The sequence below is a fragment of the Lepidothrix coronata genome, unplaced genomic scaffold, assembly GCF_001604755.1.
Source record: "Lepidothrix coronata isolate B3197 unplaced genomic scaffold, Lepidothrix_coronata-1.0 Scaffold7, whole genome shotgun sequence".
Taxonomy (NCBI): domain Eukaryota; kingdom Metazoa; phylum Chordata; class Aves; order Passeriformes; family Pipridae; genus Lepidothrix; species Lepidothrix coronata.
This window is the reverse complement of record NW_016690187.1, coordinates 9,148,424-9,168,841: the sequence shown is the minus strand read 5'-3', so window position 1 is coordinate 9,168,841 and position 20,418 is coordinate 9,148,424. Positions and strand designations below refer to the sequence as shown.

At 36.7% G+C, this 20,418-nt stretch overlaps 1 long non-coding RNA gene across 1 annotated transcript; it reads right to left on the bottom strand.

The window, feature by feature from the left end:
* Window positions 1-6,416: 6,416 nt before the first annotated feature.
* Window positions 6,417-12,175, bottom strand: LOC108507335. The gene is made up of 3 exons (XR_001878090.1): window positions 11,955-12,175; window positions 10,818-10,949; window positions 6,417-6,604 (listed from the first exon to the last, which is right to left on the bottom strand). It is a non-coding gene; the product is annotated as an uncharacterized LOC108507335 (long non-coding RNA).
* Between the last annotated feature and the right edge of the window lie 8,243 nt (window positions 12,176-20,418).

The following is a 20,418-nucleotide window of genomic DNA, read 5'->3' as shown; positions in this document are numbered from 1 at the left end:
GTGAAACTTCCAGCAAGGGGAACAAGCTATTGATGAGACCCAGGAATATAAGGACATCATTAGTGAGTATCATAATAAGATTAAAATCCCTTGAGGGCTCTCATCAAAACCTAGATTAAAAAGAAACAAAAAAGGAGAGAAAAGACTGACATTATAGTAACAAACCATAATATAAGGCATAAAATTAACAAACATTATGAATTAATCATACTTAGACAATTACAATCCATATGGCTAGTTAAACTCAATCTGCTACCTGTAGTGACATAGTCTGGATACTGTATATTCAATGCCAGTGCATTTCTCCCAGGATGTAATTACTTAATTTTGTGAATGAGAAAATGATGTGTAAAAGCCAATGTTTCCATGGATTCAATGCCCCAAGTCAGATAAAATGCATGAATGCTTACCAAATCTCAGGATACTTTTTAACCCTATTTCATCGCATTTGTATTACCTTCAGGTATGTAGAAACAGTGAATCACCTTCACACTCATTACTACAGTTAATACAAGAAACAAACTGGGTTCAAAGACTGGTTTTCTACAAACAGGACTCTTAGGATTTAGATGTCAATGAATGGTACAAGACTGATTAAATCAGTAATTCTGGAGGGTTTTTTATCACTTAAAGCACACGCGTTCGGATTCTGAGAACAACTACTTTCTCCCTTCCATTGCACCTACATTCAGACAGATTTCAATCTGTCAGAGGACTTGGCACTGAGATTCTGGTTCAGTCCCCTCTTTTGTCATATATAGCATGTCACACGTGGTGACATTATATAATTCAATGATGTGGGATGCTGCAATCTCAAAAAACAAACAAACAAACAAACAAACAAACAACAAAAAAAAAACCACAAAAGAAAAAAAACCCAGACCAATCCAACTCTAATATTTTAGTCCTGTGTAGACTCTGTAAGTAATTTCAAGCTAATACCTGGTCCTTCCTCATACGAAGTTCTGGGGTCCAACCTGTTCTCCTAGAACATCTAGAAGATTCTCCTAAAATGGTTTATATCCATTATAAGCAAATCAGTTGGGCAATACAACAATATAATTCATCACTGTTCTTGTTCTCTGAACAGACGTGATTTTAAAAAACACGAACAATGAAATTAATAACATATACACATTACAAAAAGGGACTTGTTACATGAAAGAAGACCAATAGGTACCTCAGAACTATCTCAAGATTTATTTCAACTCGTTATTCAGACCAACCTGCTAGAATGAGGAAAGATTGAGGATATTCTTGTATCACAGAATCACGTACCTATCAGAGGACTGGTTTTGGAGGGAGGAGAGGATATCGATGGCAGATGGCATTCTGGTCATTTGTTGCAACTTTAATGCTGAATAACCACTGGCACTCAAGGAAACTAAATGGTTATGAAAAATATTAAACATAGGTAGGACTAGTAAACCACACCATGAACAACAATGTGAGGATTTAGTGCACCTAAGACACTGACATGCTCATAGGAAATTATCATCTGTTCTTTCCTGTTTAAGTATCAGAAAGTAATATCAAAACCCAAAACAGCTCTATAAGCTCCAGGTTTACTTCAGTCCTTTTATTTCAGGAGCACAATCACAACAAAGATATTTAATTACTTTGAGACTCTAGTTATAGAAATCTAAGTTACTTTGCATCTTTAAGTGAAAGTGCAAAAGAAATATGTAATGACTGTTTGAAATAAACAGACACTTGTTATCCCCAGCATTACATACAAAGCATTTCTGGTTTGGGGTTCTCCTTTGTTTTCCTCCAGTGGACAGGTACAAAGAAATGAAACATTTTCACTTTCCCAATCTCTAACTGGTAGGCATTATTTAAAAAAATATGTACTTCCTTTGGGTCCATAATCTCATTTATCTTCAGTATTTCTGACTTAGGACATCTACTACATCATGTGATTCTAGGGAGGACATTTGGCTTCCTTCACAGACATTATGGAGTGCTCTGAATCTATTTAAGAGTTATGCTGTGCTTTCATGAGCAAACTAATCCCAGAGACAGCACAGGAGGCTTCAGAACACAAAAGAAGCTTTCTCACTGTCTGAGAGCAGAGTCTTGGCCCTGATGACTGTGACCAGTAAATGCTTCCCTTATTCAATAATAAATACTTCATTAAAGAAACCAAAGGGAACTCTAGCCAGTCTAGTGGAATTATTAATGCACATTTTGAATGGTTACAATCATTCAGCTTTCACCCACATGCTTTATAATACCTTGTTAGAAGCGCTATACTCACCATGAAATCCTGTGCTTGTCATGACTTATTGCTTAATTAAAATAATGTAATCAAAAACCTCACAGAACAAATGTTGACTGAAAAAATTATGCTAATCTTATATGTATCTACTATTCACACATTACTTTGAGCAGAATAAGTTGTCTAATGCGTTAATAAAATGAAACATACCCAACTATCTTGTCAAATGCTATTTTTATCTCAGCATTTACATACATTTGTCATGAAGAGGGTACATTCTGAGTAAAAGGAATAAACACTGTTATGATTAAACATGTCTGACATGATGTTCTCATCTGAGCATCAGGAAATGCCACATGCATAGGAAACTTGCATTCATGCAGTCATAAAGCCAATGGCCTCATCAAAATCAAACTTACAGAGTGCAGGACAGCTTTATTTAGTAAGGAGATGCATCTTACTGCATTACTTAACATAAGCACTTAATGTAATGCAAATACACTATATTTGTTTTGAATTTGGCCCTGAGCACTCAGACTAAAAACATGGCACTACAGCTTGGTAGGACTGAACACTGCATTTCACTGAGACTAGAAGAATCTTTGTGCAGAAGGAAGAAACTGAGAAAAATCTTCTCACTGTCTGCAGTTATGTCAGGAAGTTATCAGTGTCAGGAAGCAAGGGGGACCCAGTCCCCTCACACAACCAGACATGCTTAACTCTCTGCACCAGGAAGGACTTTAAAAGTATTGCACTTACAAAAATTGAGAGCTAAGGAAAAAGAGAAGAACAGAAAGACTAGTAAGGAGAGGGATCGGGGAAGTGGTGCCATTTGTCCCTTTGGAAAAGGCCAGGTAAACCTATATAATTATGCACCCCAGCTTTCTCAGAAAGGACAGGTCTTTTAGCAGCCTTCTTTCCTCTGCTCTCTGAAGGTACTGGAAAGAGATAATCAAGACCTGAGCTTATACAGGAGTGTACACTAATGACTTGCCTGCTTTCTCTCTTACTGCTGCTGGCATTCGAGTACAATGCCAAGAGTATTTCTCACATTCTTGCTACTGAATATGCTGGGAATCCTCTATAGCCCATTTCTAATGGATACTGCCCTGCCCCCCAAATTCTTCAGTATGCTCACCTAGCAGCAGCATTACCAGGAAGTTTAATTTTTTTCCTCCAGCACCCATTTAGATACAACACAATGTGAAGAGATAGATTAACTTTCTCACAAGTCTCCTTGAATTTGCAGCTCTTCTGATGTCAATGCTACTTCACACAGTAGTCTGAAATCACCATTGTATAAGCTCCGCAGGGGGGAAAGAAAACATGAACATGGGAGACAGAGCTGTACTGCCACCATCCTCTCACTATATTGTTGATTATGAGAATTTGTGCCTAATCCATAGATCAGTCAAAAGTATCAGTGACAACAAATTAATTAGTAAGACATCTATGAGCAATAGGGATGTTTTATAGTAACCTTTGAACTTGGACATTTTCAGACTTAAAAATGCAGGAAACAAATGACAGGAAACAAATTGTTAATACTAGCAATAAACAAGACAAGATTAAGAAAACCTCACTACTGGTTCACAGATCAATAAACATTTTCTTGTCTGAGATTAAAAGACCATAACTGTTTTGGAATTTGATAAGCACAAAAGACTAATTTTATACTAAGGCAATTTTTTTTAAAAAAGAAGGCCCATGTGCTTTTCTAGAATGATGATTTGATAAAATGAGAAAGGCATTAAAACCTGAATTAGCATATACACACAGGAAAATGTGTGGTAAATCTCTCCTGCAATAGTCAGAAAATATCTTCTAATAAACCAGTAACGTTTCAGTATCTTATCCCATCCTTTACCTTTGTATTTCAGACATTTAAGGGGGAAGACATTTTCAGATTATTTTTAAGTTAAAGAAAAGTTTTGTCTCTGCCACACAGTATCATATAGCTCAAATTCTTAATACTCTTAGCTCCCTCATAGTCTTCTGTAATCTGTTTTGCAACGGAATATGCCATTATACCTTATAGTTTTAATTGTTTCAGATCTTTCTACCAATCTGTCCTCATATCAGTTTCTTGACCTTCAGCTCTAGTCTTTGTCTATTTTTTATAAGTGGTAGCTACTTCAAGACCTAGTGCTATAATCCAGGGATAAAAAAGGGGGGGATGGGGTGGGCGGTGGCAGGAGGAAAGAAGAGGGTTTTTTATATCCATCACAAAATAGCTTTGATATTTTCTGGAAGATCTCTTTTTTTTTTTTTTTCCCCGGGATTTGCTATTATGAAAATCTACCATTTCCAATTCAATAATCTCACTTAAAAAAATCAGAAAGAGGTTACTGTGCCACAGGATAACACAAAAATAAGCCTGAAAAATCACTTTATTTCTAATTTAACTTTATTCTTTGGCCAAACCCCATCCTGCAGTGTCTTAAAGTACCACAACAGAAAGCAAATCTAAAGAGATGCAACTGAGTTCATAAAAACATTCCTACACTCCAGTTTGGCACAAAGCTGTACAGATACTTCAAACTAGCAACAGTAAAAGAGAAAAAGGGACAGCTGCAGTGATGAGGGCCCAGAACACCAAGATAGACTTTTCTGTGGAGTGTTCTAAACATAGTTAATTTGATTCACAAAGATTTCAAGAAGTATTACAGGTATCTTTGCTGCTATATATGTTAGAAGGACAACCCTGTCAGCAGAAAAACTCCAATGGCACATCACATCCTTTCTGATTGATGATAGACAAAGGGATACATATTTATTCACTGTGAGGTGTTAAGTGAGAACTGTACCTTTCTAAAAAGGGCTCCATTGTGTCTTTTTAGGGACTTATTGACTTTGGAAACACAGTATTCTACAGATATTTGAAAGTAGACTGCCTTTATGAGAAGGATAACCCCCAGATATCCACACAAGCATAGACTCATAGAAGCATTTGGGTTGGAAAAGACCCTTAAAGACTATTACATATAATATATTGAAATATGCTAGATAAGTGGAACTGATCACAGCAGAGCGCCATGATACACACAACAGGAGAAACAGGCCACAAGAGTGATGCCTTATATAAACAAAAATAATTCAGATACCAAAAATACTGGTAAAATTAATCACTAAACCTGCCCTAGGGAGACAGCTTGCCTTGTTTTAAAATTAAAATCAGACTGAATTACGTAAAGTGCATCATTAGCAGAAAGAGAAGTGTAGTGTTATATACAATCTTCCCTTGTCTACAGATTTTTCTTTACATAATTAATTTGGAAATAGTCTGATTAATTGTATACTCTTAATTTATATATCCAGTGTTCCTCATGAGATTATGTGTGTTGTATTACTGTAAGAAGGGAGTTGTATTACTTCTGAATTTAAGACAATGCAATAATTGATTTCCTTATTTTACCAGGCTTGATGTAAGTCATGACAACATTAGAACCGCTTTGATAGGTGATGATTTACCTTCTTTTACTAACTGTTTTCATTTCAAAAATTCTTGAACAAAATTAAACAACCCTCTTGATGGACTATTATGTGTTTTTCTTAGCAGAGGAAATAACCATTTTAAGTTGCAAAATATGAAGTCTCGCATCCATTAAATAAAAATGCAGAGCTAGTTTAAGCAAAGAACATGTCAAAAAAAAGAACGTCATAAAAATTAGAGTGAATACTTACATGATAAAATTTATAGCGCTAGGAGTATACAAAAATCATCACTGAAAGCATAGCAACTATATCAAAAGGAAATATATCCATAATATTATAGAAGAACTGGTCATAGCCACCGACATTAAGTCTCTTAGGTGTTTGCAATTGCTTTGATCTCAAGTCTGTGCCTACTGTCAATCTAATTGTAATGTGACTGATTGCAAAGACAGGGACTTTAACCACAAGCAGGAACATTCTGCTTCTACCAGCTTTGACTGGCTGTTGAACTTTTGTCTGTTACGGTCAAGACAAAATTTTCAGTAATAGTTATCTCGGCCATAACTATACCTTGCCCCTCAGATGAAAGTTCTTCTTTCTCCAGTTGATTTATAGAAGTCAAGGAATGCTAGCTAATGCCCAGCTCTTGAAAAATGCATACCTGTGAGTTTAGCTTACTAAACTTGAGGTGGGTCTGTTACACAAAATAATGCATATGAAGAAAGAAAATATCTATCTGTTATGGTCATCTTACCTTTCATTTTGACCAAATTTTAGAACACAGTGTAACTTGGAAGTGTAGAACGTTTCATGACTGTGGAATGGCACTCTTCCATCTCAAAAGACAGGTTTATGGAGTAAAGTGCATTTCTACAGTCTGATTTTATCAAAGGATACCAATTGCGTTTCCTGAACACTGCTGTCATTGGCTTCATATTTCTTGTTACACTGAATAAACAGAATCAAGAGAAAAGAGAAAATTCATACATAGCACATGGATTCTACGTGCTTCTGCCTCAGTCTTCTGGTTGCTTAGCTTGAGAAACACAGTAAAAAAGAGAAAAGCCTAAGACACTGTTAGTTTGAACCCAAAGAAAGAACAGCAGCCACGCCCAGAGCATGTTTCATGTCACAATACATAGTTTCCTCAAAAAAATGGTAAATTACTCTGGTTGAATTTGCAAGGGTTTTGTTGGTTGGTTGGTTGGTTTGATTTTACCAGAAGTTGTTGTTTCCCAGTCAGGTGTGTAACACCGAACACAGGCAAACAGAACAGTATAATTTTGATTGTGATGCTCCATGAACAAATTCCATCATGTGTACCTCTTCTTTCATTACGTGTTTCCATAATTCCACCCCTAGTGCTGCTTCCCCAACTCTCCAACCACAAAGCCATCTTACCCAGGAACAGCATATGCCAGCACTCCCTCCAAATATAATAAAGCAGGAATTTCTTCTGTCTTCTTACCATATGTAAATGCTCTTGAAGAACTCTCACCTATTTCTCTGTTTTCATTTTGCCCCAGCAGATTTTTCTGGCCTCAATCAAAGCAGATTTCATTACTTCCTACCCAGTGATATTTTTCACCTGCTTGAAGAAATCTGTTCTCCTATTTATCAATCTCTCTTCTTTTATCTCCCGTGCTAGCAGGCACCAGTGCTTCTCCTTGCTTGCGCTAAATCTCCCAGGCTCATTAGTCCTGTTCTCCGCCCTTGATCTTCATCTTCTTCACCTTTGTGATTGTCTTCCACGTGCTTTCTGATATCTGTGACTTTCTGAAAACCTTTTCCCTTAGCACTGCAGTACTTCTGCTTTCTTCTGTGACCATCTCTGCATGATCCTCTAACCCTGCAGTATTTCTTGTTATTGCTGTAAACTGCTCACCTTGTACTTTGCTTGCAGGTCTGCCTCCATTGGCTTCTGAGGAATCGGACTATTTCTTTTGTCCTTTCCTGATCAAGATGCTCTGTCTTTCCACCTTCCACTCCGTAAGTCATCCTCCTTTTTTTGTTCTTGTACACCTCTCCCTCACATTGATCTCACAGCTTTACTAAGAGATAATTGATCATATCTCCATCTTTCCATTTGGTGAAATCTAAGTGATCAAATTTCCCTGTCTTTTCTCATCAGCTGTTTTTATCATGTGCAAGGAAGTTACTGTTCTTAGAACTATTTCCAAAAATTACAAAACTATATTTAGGAGTGATAGCATTGCATTAAGCAGAAGTTAGTTTCACAATTGCAATTCTAATTTCATGTTATATTTGTTTATGTTTTTAGGGCTGTAGCTATTTAGAAAGTACTGCAGAATATGATTTTATTAAATCATTTCTACTGCCATGTAGAGCAAGGAGAATAATCCTTGCTGTAAGCTTTGAAATTGGACAATTTTGCTATACATACAGTCATGTTTCAACATAAGCACTATTGAGGTAATATTGCCCAGTCTGTATTTCAAGTAATCTCAACTCTCAACTCAGGGCTAAAGCGATGAATCATTCTCCATGTCTGCTCAATGTCTGCTTTGAACCCTTTCTTTAGAAAATAAAGGCTAGCGATGGGGCTTCTGAAACACAAACACCTATGCACATCAACCTGGTGCAGCCTTAGTTACAATTTTTTTTATTTTTTTTAACTCTGTAACAACTGTGATAGTTTATGGAACATAAACTCCACTAACAAGATAGAGTGAAGATACACTTAGTCTACGTTTCTGGCTAAAATATATCTAGCTGAGCCATGTGAAAACACAAACAAGGACAACCATGCACAGACAACCTCTTCTACAGTCCCTGAATGCCAACAAGAAACTCTTCATTGACTTGGATCAGGTCCCAGTTAACTGGGAACAGTATGTGCGTGCTCCAGCTCTCAGGTGATGAAATGGTCTGTTAGCAGAGCACATGGTTTTGATTAGTGGCCTAATGAACTAATGCCTTAAATCAACAGGAAATACAGCATCTGGTCAACATTTCATGGCTTCCCTAAGTCCCAAGCATGCCTTACTACCCCTTCCAGCTCTCTTATGCTATATCTCAGAACACAAGAATGTTAAGGAAAGAGTTACTTAGAAGAAAAAAGTAGATATTAATATATCAATTACTATACGTGAGACACATGAAAAGAAGTGTTGCTGATTCCAGTATTCTACGAATCATGTTTCTGCCAATTGAGGCAAAAATCTTGGGCCTTCTCTTGTATTAACTGTCCAATATTTTCTACAGTATGTTCTTTAAATAACTGACCAAAGATAATGACATAAAACATACTTCTTCATTCATAAACATATTTGTATCTAGTAGTTGTTAAAGTACTTTGCACTGATATTTACATGCTATACCATATTGAGATGATTGTATCTGTGACAAATAATATTATTTGGGTTTTACAGAGCCCCCTCTCTCAGGATCCCTACCCAAAATTCTCATTAATAGGGATTCCATATTTCCACACAGCTTGTCAGTTTGATTACTTAAGTACTTATTCAGTGTATTAAAGACCCTAATCACCCCTTCAAAGCATGCAGCTCTATGTAAGGCCTCCAATGTCTGAAATACATAAGGATCATCATCATCATAATAGCATGGCAGCTGTGCTTCCTATAAGCCAGAAAAGTTGGTCCTGTATACAACAGACACACCTCAGCTACTGTGTGCCATCTGCCTAGTTAGCGCTTAGACAGCCACAGCAGATAGAAACAGCTGCTCCTGACAATATGAAAAACATCAGTACTTCCTTAAAGGCTTTGGCAATGTGGATAAACAATTTCAGTGAAAAGAATATTTTAAATTGCTGCAAATTTTCGATGCAACTGCTATTATGCATCACACCACAACAAAGTGATTACGCTCAGTATAATGGATTTTGTTCAGCAACTGTAAGAGTGTTGAGCAATTTTTTTGTTGTTGGAGTCGCTTTTGGTTTTGCTTTTTATTCCTCAGTTTTACAGAGTACCAGTTAACATGGCTAAGAGACCATTTTGTCCTGGACAAGAAGGTTTCACAGCACACTATGGTAACTTACTGTGAATTTTTTCTATTTCACTCTTTCAAGTAAAACAATTTTTACTTTCATGAATTCATTGTGGACTTCATCTTGAATTATACATTTAGGCCATTTAGTCATTTAAAGACTGGATTTCTGAGAAACCTCAATACGGTGTGTCTGGTCTGCAGCAAAAGCATGACATAATAAGTCACTCCCGGTGATGGGAGGGTGTTTGAAAATGCAGAGAAACAGGATAATCCTTGCTCTTGGCAGCTATGTGTTGCCAAAAGGTTGACTTTACTGTGAGTAAACATGTTAAAATGCAACAAACGCATAGAAGGATGACAGGCTATAGAGAGCAGATGAATAGATATGCACTACACGCACACACACTTCATACCTACGCAGTTTTTCTCTTCTCCCTTCCTCATGAATAAACAGAAAAGCTCTAGGTGTCTGACTCTGGAATGAAGCTGCTCATTCAAACTGGGGGCTCTGTGCCCCTTTTGGAGGTCAGCTGGTTGCAGGCAGGAGGAATGGAAGATACAACAGCTATCTCTCACCTGCTTAACCATGCATAAGGAAGCAGACATTGCATGGTGTCTCTCACCACCTCCTTCCTGTCTGAGTGCTCACGGTCTGGAGATGGAGCAGCAAATTACTATAAATAGGCCCTTGCAGTGCAGAAGTCAGGCATGGAAAGAGTTAGCAGTACAGACTCCACCTCAGAAATTGATAGAGGAATAAAACCTATTTATAGAAAAAATCCAAAAGCTATCTGGAAACACAACACAATTGCTGTTTTATATTTTGTATATATTAAACTTTCAAGCTATCTGCAGTTAGTGTGAGGTTTTATATTAATTTTGAACAGATCAGTAATTGGTGGCAAATTAATGAGAAACCTGCTGTCACATTAGAGAGTACATTTTTAACAGAAGTCTTTAAATATTTGGACAAAATATCTATATATTTTTTAATGGTAATTCTTTAACTAGTAAATGTAATTATCTAACTCTAAAGCAAAAAATATAAAAGGAAAAAAATGCATTTAATCAAAATATTCTGTCATTGCCATACATAAATCACCAGAATATCTTTTCAACAAATGAAATTATTCTTTATTTTATGCTTTTAAAAATGCATTAGTGTAATTGCTGTGCAACAAATTACCTTCTGTGCTATAAGCATGGCTACAACATCCCTTGTATGTACATCAATTGTGCACATTGTCATGATGTTCTGATGATCACCAGGGGTGAGTTCCCCTAACAGCATGTTTATAAGGGCATTCAGCTGAGCAATCTGCAAAATAATTATATTTCAATGGAGATATTACACTGTGGGGAAAAAAACCTATTATATGTCAAGTGCTAAATGGAGCAGTTATAGAACCAAGACACATTTATTGGTGCTTTTAATCAAAGCAAATAACTTTCGCAAACTAATAATGGTGTTGTTTTCTTACAATTTTAATTTTATTCCTTAATAACAAAAATACACTTTTCAGCTGGTTCTGAACTTAATTTCAGAACAGATAAACACTAGTCTGATACTGCACTTGGAATGCTAGTCTGAAACGGCACACGTGATAAAGCTACTAGATGTTTAAAGTACCACAAATATACTTTTAAATTCTGCTTCCAAAACAGTCACAATATACTTCACGTTTACTACAGGAAATGCGGGGGCTGGGGAGGGGAGGGAAACAACAACTCTTTGGGGACTGACAGCTTGATCACGAGACGTTTTTGTGTCAGAGGAACATGAAAAGCAGGATCCTTGAACAGCCTCCTTCATCAGACTGCTATGTAATTCCCTATCCTGATGGGAATGGTGACACTGAAAAGGTGGCCCAGAGTGCCTGCCTTCATGGCCCTAGAAGCCACTGGCAGTCACTAAGAATTAGGTTTATTCCCAGGCATCTGGAGATTTTTTTTTTAAGTGATGCTTCTGAACAAAACCAATAAAGTAATTTTGGATTTTTTTGTGGGGGTGGGAGGGAGGGAAGAGGATGGGGACACTGGAACAGTCTTTCTAAATTATACTAGCTGTTAAATAATAATAAGCACAAATCTGCTTTTTAAATGGTTGCAAGACAAATCTTTCTGACAGAGACTGCCAAAAATACTAAGCTAATTCATGCAGAATCGCACCTTTGCCAACAGGGGAATGTTTGCACTGATGAAAGAAATAGGATTTTAAACACAAACATCTTCAGTAGACTGATACAGTGGCAAGTAGTGTAATGTCCTCTAGAGATCACTAGATTTTATATTTGAATTTTATAAATTCACAGATTTTACTTACCCCATAAGACTTATGTCTTTGTTTAAAATTACTATTTTGATGCATTTTGGCCACAACAGGTTCACGTGCCTACTTGTGGTTGCAGACTTTCAGTTGATTTCCAACCATTCTTCTAGATTCTCAAAGATTTCAACATCCTCAGCACGGTCTCAATATCCATCAAATCATTTGTGTTGACTGATTTTGTAGTTTATTCTCACATGCTGTTGCAATTCCAATGATTTTCTTCTGAAAAAAAGTTGCAGAGTTTCTTCTAAGTACACCAATATTCTACCTAATGCAAATACTATTTACCTAATATATAATGCTATACTATCTTATGGAAGCAATTTATATGAAAATCATTACGAAGTGGTAATAACATCACACACTTTGTCGTTTTGCTTCTGAAGATCTGTCTTGCTAAAGCTTGCCTGCTTCCTGGCAAAACACAAAACATATAGACCTGGAACCTGGGCAGGCCAGATGACTGCACTTCAGCACCCTGGAGGACAGAACTACCTCTATCCTAACCCCAGGCTCTGAGCTACACGACTGCGAAATATCTCAGTCTGTAAAATACGCTGCCTGCTCAGAACACAGGTTTGTTATGAATTAAAACCTTGGTATTCTTCTCTTTTCACCCAGTCTCCTTTGACTAAAAAGTCCTACTTCACGCCTTGTGTGAATTTGCCGAGATGGATGAAAATAACTCATTTTTTTGTATGCTTGTCTTGAATTGTGCCTCTCTCCCGAAGCTCTAACAATAGACGTATAAAAGTTTATGAACCCAAGAGAAAGAATTTAATGGAGATTAATGGCTCCACTTAGATGGAACCCAAGGTGTTGCCTCAAAGGAGAAAAGAGCTATAGAACAAAAAAATGGGCTAAAAATCCCAAAACTTCACTTTCTCTCAGTATACTATTTATGCAGTAAATGGCTTGTACACTCTGCAATGTACTGCACTGAGTGGATTTGTAGCCTGCCTCCTATCAGTATGAGAAGAGTGATTTTGGTGGCCTACATCCAAAGACACAGCAGTGGATCACTGTTCATATTACTCAGTGATTGCATATAATTTGGCATCACTGAAACAATCGCAGCTCTGAAAAGGTTGAGCTCTGGGCTATTACGAAGACTAAATTAACTCTCATCACTTGAGTGAATGATCCATTCACACCAAGGTCAAAATCACTAGCTGAGCAGCATGGGAAAGATGACACTGTAGCTGACTGACCTGCAGTTGCATATGGATAAGACTTTATTATTCTCTCAGACAACCTGAATTTTACCCAAAACATTAAATTAGCCACTTACTGTAGAAAAAAATGAAAATCTCTGTGGAAAAAAGGTAAAATCCAACCTATCTACCTTCCCCCTGCCCCCTTTGCTCCTTGGGTTCAGACAAAAGCACAGGTGCTATAAGTGAGTGACTGAAGTTGCTGAGGCAGGAATGAAAAGTTCAGGAGGAAAATAAGGTGAGACTTTTCTTCGTTTCCCGTTGAAATTTCTTAAACTAGCCTATAGATCAGGCACCTGAGTGCACTGGCAAGACAAGAGAATAGAGAAGAAAGGAGGTTAGCAAGAGCTAAAGAGAAACTAGGGTCTCTCAAGAGAATACAAATTTATCTTTCTGAAGGAAGAAGAGTTTTCTTTTTATTAATTTTCTTTCCTTTTCTATCTCCAATTTGATTTAATCAAATATGAAATCTCCTTGTGGTAGTATAGTCTGATACTGGGTTTTTTTCAGAATGGCAATTAATAGTTATACTAGCAAACTTTCTGCAGAACAAAACTTTGGTTTTTAAATAATCATCCCAAAAGACAAAATCTTTCCAATTTTGAGCCAATATTAATCTCCAACTTTTGAGTCAGTATTAATCTCTGCATCCATCTGCACAATCCTAACTTCTGATCCTCCATAGCCTACATTCTGCAGGCAGCCTGCATTTCAGATTGCACATTACTGTGTGACTCTGTGACTGTGTGACACAGAAACACACTCAACTACAGAAACATAGCATGGTATGTAATGGGATATACAATCCAGCAGAGACTCAAGTTCCATTGGGGAAGAGTGGGAAATAAAAATTACTAACTACAGTTTCCAGCATAGGCCCAAGAGAATCAACAGCATGAACTGATCACTGTGACTTCTGCCTCATGCCACTGAGTCAATGACTCAGTCAAAAGCAGCTGCTATTTTTGATTGACATATTATGGCTTGATTTACTTTTCCTGATGGGAAGTTTACCCAAAGCATCATTTTCACACAGAAAATGTTAATGTCTTTTGGTTTTGGGGGGTTTTTTTTGGAGGGTGATGTGGGGCTGGGTGGGTAGTTGGTTTGTTTGTTGGTTGCTTTTTGGCTTGGGTGGGTGGGGTTTTTTTTTTGGGGGGGGGGTGGAAAAAAAATTCTTTTTGATTGTCCAAACTCTTCCTGCTCCTCTGAGGAGCCTAGGCTGCCTGTCAGGTGATTCTACCCAAACATCAGTACACACTTGTTCTGGCTCCTAAACCAGGTGGATTTGGTTACACTAGCTTCTCAAACTAAGTTATTTCATTTCCAGTATGTAAGGACACTTTTAACTTGAAAGGTAAGTCTTTACATTCTGAGATTACAAACACGGCTTCAACAAACAATCTTTCCATCACTTTGCATACAATTATACTTCAGTGAACCTCGAGGGGAGAGAGAAAAGAATACAGACAAGACTCATGGTTTGTACAATTAGCAAATCATTCCAGGATAAGAGAATGGACAACAAAGATACACATTTTCCCTTGAGACAATGTTGTCTAATTGGCTGTGACCTCAGGATCGATGGAGCTTCTCCTATTAGATGTGGCAGATAATGTGGTCCAGACAGGGAGCCTAAGGTTTCTAGAATAACTTGTGTCATATCTTTCTAATCCAGCAGAACATCAGGCAAGGAAATACACTGCTCAGTAATCTGGTATGTTCTTCAAAAAACACAGGGCATTGAAAATAGTATATATAACTGCTGTTGGTACTGCAAGATTCTTACTCTTGTCAAATTTTAGGTAACACTGTGAAATAACTTCAGTACTTTGCAATCTGTTGACAGATGTTGAAGAAATCTACAGTTAGAATAATTTTCATTTGGCTAAGAACAGTGATTAAAGAACATATTAATCTAGGATGAAAGTTTCCCTGCTTTTAACGGTTTCCCTCAGAAATTATTTTCAGTAAAACAACTGCAGAGAGGAAGTGGCATAATGGAGAAGTGACACTCACATCTTCCACAGGTATCAGAGAATCCTTCTGGTAATAACACTTTTTAGAAATATTTTTAGAACTACCGCAGTAGGTGTGTTAGAAATATTAGTTGTTATTGAAGGAATTAAATCAGTCCAAAAGCAATAACAAATGAAACCAAAAAAGAACAAAATTAATGGAGCCAAACAGAGTCAAGTCATTCTTCTACTTTCTATATTGCAGTCTTTCTATATAATGTTACTGTCTTAACAGGTGTTTGAGACCACCAGCAAAAAGATGCTGTAAAAATGAAAGTATTTCCATTGTTTTAACATCATCTGTGTTTCCAAAGCATCGTAATCCTTAAGTGCTAATCTGAAAAACAGCTCTGTGTACCAGAACAATTCCCGTTTTGCTGAAATACAAGTGACACCATTTGAGCACATAGGCACAGCTAGTCTTCAAAATAAGGAACAGTTGCTTCTGTCTGTTATGCACATCTGAAGCATGCACATAACAAAATCATTCTGTTGGTAAACTATTCACCAGCAAGAACATCTTTTCTTCCGGCCTGATTGATATTATTTTAATCACAGTATTTGCCAACTCATTTATGGAAAACATTTTTTGTCTGTCAATTCCTAAATAAGAAGTTACTTGAACATTACATCTTGATAAGATATTAAGGTTATCTACAGAATTTGAAATTAACTCATTGCACTGGTGACAGCAGATTTGTAAATAGAAATGGAGTGTTTGTTTTCAAGAAAGGCTAGTCCAACATTAAGAGCTCTGACCAGAACTTAGAAGGTTTGCTCTCACAAAAGTTCTGAAGGTGACCTTTGATAAATCACAGAATATTGAAGTTCTCAGCTGTAAAACAGGGATAAATAGCACTTTCCTATCCACAGAAGCTCATAGGAGGGTAAGTAAATATACTTCTTATACTGAGAAATATTAGGAGATACTAAGATATACAGTAGGAAAGCTTTTCCTGTGAAAACTAAAACCTATAAAAAGTTTGTGTAAAATTCAATAGAAAGTTTCTGTTCAAACACTTGGGACTCAAAGACTTACATTCAAACAAAATCATATGATAGACTCCCATTCAGTTTTCTCCCCTAAGCAGATCTCGGCCATTGTCTCATCAGCCTTTAGAAAGTGCCCCAACTACCGAGACATTCTTCAATTCTACTTTGATGTTACCCCACACCGTATAAGATATTTAAATTCTCAGTGACCTCATCCTTCTGCCCCAAATCAAAGTGAAATTTTCATCTATATAGACTACTTCTCAACATTTGGAGAACTGCCCAATGATATCTTGAAGTTAATATAAGTCCCCAGTACATGCAGAAATTTTTAAGATAGGAAAGAATGATAATTACTACCTCCTATGCTTGTTTCTTCTACGTTTAGCAGTTCTTTCACCTCCCAATCATTCATATTCCCAAAACACTGGGACTTTATTTAACAGTTCAGTTTTTAAAATAGGGTATGAATAGAGAGACATCTAGCAGATTCTGGGTTATTGACATGGACCCAGATCATCTCTAATTCCTATAAACCGTCCTTAGGACGTTAGTTTACAGTCACCATTGTCTGCATCTATCTTTTTCTACTGCCATTTCTCCTACTGCTTTAGCTACACATCCGTTTATCTCGCAGCTCGTCTGCGCAGCTGAAGAATAAAAAAGTTCTCCATGTGTTATTCACCTGACAAATTTTGCCTTAGAAAAAAGGCACAAACAAGTCAGGAATAAAGTTATCCAAAATTCTACAAATCCAGAACATAAAGACTATCGTGGTCATAATTGCTGGGTTCTGAATTACAGGAAGGTTTATTTTCTTAAACTTCATCTCTTTTCAGATGCTTAACCATTGATTCAGAAGCACATACCCCATGTCCATAGTGCTTTGACAGGTCTTCGTTTCTAATGCAGCAAACAGTCGTGAAAAAAAAGACAGAAGCAATAAAGAAGTAAGCATGGCAGCGACTGCATCTTGGAATATGACTTCCGAATCTTATATGAAAGCCAGCTGTGTAATTTGCTGGTTATCGAAGGAAAAAATAAACTCAGAAGGATATTTTCAGAAGTACTTTGAGATCTGGGAGTTCAGTGCTGTAATACTTGTTTCCCCAATTTTTTAAATCCTTTGAGTTCAAAAGCCCTCTAATGAAGGGAATTTAACAAGCTACAGGCTCCTACATAATGCAGAGTACTCAGAACAGGAGAGATTATTTCAAGTAGCAAAACACCGTTCATTAGGGAAATGATCACATTTGCAAATCTTCTCAGCTCCATCTCCATGTGTTCATCATTTATTTGTTTCCATGGAGTTTTCATCCAATCTTTAATACTTGTCTATAAAATTTAAAAAAATAAACAAACAGCTCCTACTACATTCTAAGCAATGCCCGAGGCAAGAGAAAATGGAAAGAAGGTTTCCAACTCATCAGCAGGTGAATATTTATGAATATGTATGGTATACAAATGCAAGAATATCAGTTTCAACATTTAAAACCTACTGATGCTGAAAATTAATCTAAGGATTTTTATTCTTTATGCTAGAATTCTGTTTGTTATAGGGACAGAATCCTTAACTTCATGGGTTTGGGTTTTTTGTTTGTTTTCAAAGTTTAAAACACATTTCTAAAGTATTAACATTCCAGAACTGGGAATCACTTCACTTCTTATACAATGACTTTTCTGCAGCATTAATTGATGAGAGGTGTGCAAGTAACAAAGAAGAAAAAATTAAATTTCAAACCTGAGATAAGTAGGTGTATCTCTCCTACAGTCATAAAATGTATTCTTGCTTTATTCATGGTTGAATTTGTCTCAAGAATCTCAAAGAAAATTCAATTAAGGTAAATGTTTGATACTCAGGGAAACTGAAAGCAAAAGTATACATTATTTACCTGCTTTAGTATAAGCAATCATTCCAAATAAATCTGGATCTTTTAATGGAATTGCTTATCTCGTAATATTAACAAAAAAAATTGCAAAAGTTCTCTCTTGAACATCTTCTCTGGAAAAAATCACCAGCAATATGTGTCCAGTAAACAATGTTGCAGTACTGCTATGCTGAGTAACTCACTGTGTGGGTGCTCTACACCAGTATAAAGTGACTTTATTCCCGAGAAATGACTCCACTATGGACACCTGCAGAGATGTATAACCACAATTGTAGGTATCTCCTACATCTAAATCAGTGGATTAGAATGTAAAAAAAGTCCACCTAACATGCAGAAACATATGGTTTTGCTTTGGGACTAAGGAGTCATTGAATTCAAAATTTCAATTAAATCACAAATATCAAAAATTCTCATTAACCAAAACCAATTAGCTGTAACATTCTCATGGACAGTTAATGCAATTCTGTTGCAATGGCAAAATCATTATGGTAAAAGATACTAAAACCAACAGAATGTATTTATAAAGAGGCTTTATGAAAGATTTGGGTCCTGTTGATAAAATGAGTTGAAGCTTAAATCAACTTATATTTAAAAAACTGAACCATGGCTTACTTATGTAAAAATAAATAAATAAATAAATACCAGGAAGATTTCTTGCTTCCTAATCTCGTCAGGCACTCTTTCATCAGAGTAGAAGGAGCTTTTGCTATTCTTCTACAACAATAACTTCATCTCTGAGGTAACTGTGCACTCATGGACATTAAAATAAATTTTGTCCTCTTCTGGAGACTGAATGGCTTGTGTACAGCTGCAATTACCTCTGAGGAAAAGCTGATGAAAAGAGAAATCTGTGATGACCACTGAAAGGGACTCCTGTCATTCTGAACAAATACAAGTAAAGCTGGAAGCCAGATTAGTGACTTAATCATAAACTATAAGTCAATAGACAGGATTCTGTTATAATCCATCCAAGGCCAGGTTTTCATAGTTCTTATGTTATAAAATAGGACTGCTGCAAAGGTTATTCTTCTAGGGGATTATTAAATGGCCATTTTGAAACCTCCTTTCTTTAGGCTAAAGAAATACAGAGGAAAACGAAAGACAGTTGTATAATTTCCTGAAAGACACTATGACAAACTTAACCCCACCAGGAACCATCTTATCCATCTGAATCCATAATAACGTGCATTTAGGTTTGGAACTCCTCCAACTTCAAAATGATTTGCCGAATTTCATAAAAAGTAGTGAAAAAACCACTTTGTTTCTTCCTTGACGACCTCTGAAACACATTTCAGCCTCAGGTACTTTTTAAAGCCATGCACAACAATTCGGAATAGAAAAAAATGACAGACCCCGTACTCCGGCAGTGCTTGTAAATACCATTGCAATAATGTTCTCATTCACTGTCAAATACTGAAAAGGTACAAATTGAGGCAGACAGTATGACACTGTGGGTGCACATAGTACTGTGTGAGGCTTTTTCTTCTCACTACTCTTCATTGCTTATTTGTGCAGACACCACTAATGCACTTCCATGCAAGGAGGGTTATGATAAAGAACTACCAGCGCTTTTTTTTGCAAGGTGAGTTAAACTAAGTCTTAAGTTTGTAATATTGTACAGTTCACAGACAGAATAATTTCAGATTGTTTCATAAACAACTCGAGAATAGAGTTCATAGGTTCAGAAAACTTGAGCAAAAACCCAAACAGCATTATTTCAAAGTTCCTTCCTCAAATATTTGTTCTATTTACATGTGCTAATCATGAGGCATACCCACAGATTCTTCTATTTATTTCATATCCCCATACCTCTGTGGTGTTTCTTGATCCTGACCATTCAAGAACTGAATACTCTCCAGTCACTTAAAGCCTTGTTTTCCTACTGCACAATACTCAATCTACACTTTTTCCTCTTTTTTCTTTTTAATCACAGCTTATGTCTGTATTAGTTTGTTGCTGACGAGTCGTGTTTCTCTGGCTTTAGTGCTATAAACACCTAGGACCTCACCTAAAGCTTGCTTAACTCGGTTCGTGCAATCATACAGGCATGGATTGTATTTATTTATTTGAGATGCAAGATGAAGAGCATAGTCAGACCCTTAACTTGATTTCCTCATTTTGTCCAATTAGAAGTGGCAATTCTGCCCTGAAGATTGAATTTTAAAGATTTGTCTGTGTTTCCCCGCCAAGATTTTTGCGCTCTGAATCAGTATCAGTGTAAATGAGCTACAGTTCAAATCATACATTTAAAACTTGTGGGCATCCTTCAAAGGCCGAACTACGTCTCTGGGGTCCTACTGAGGCACCTTATACTAAGGTGCCTTTGGCCAATACTACTGCCTTC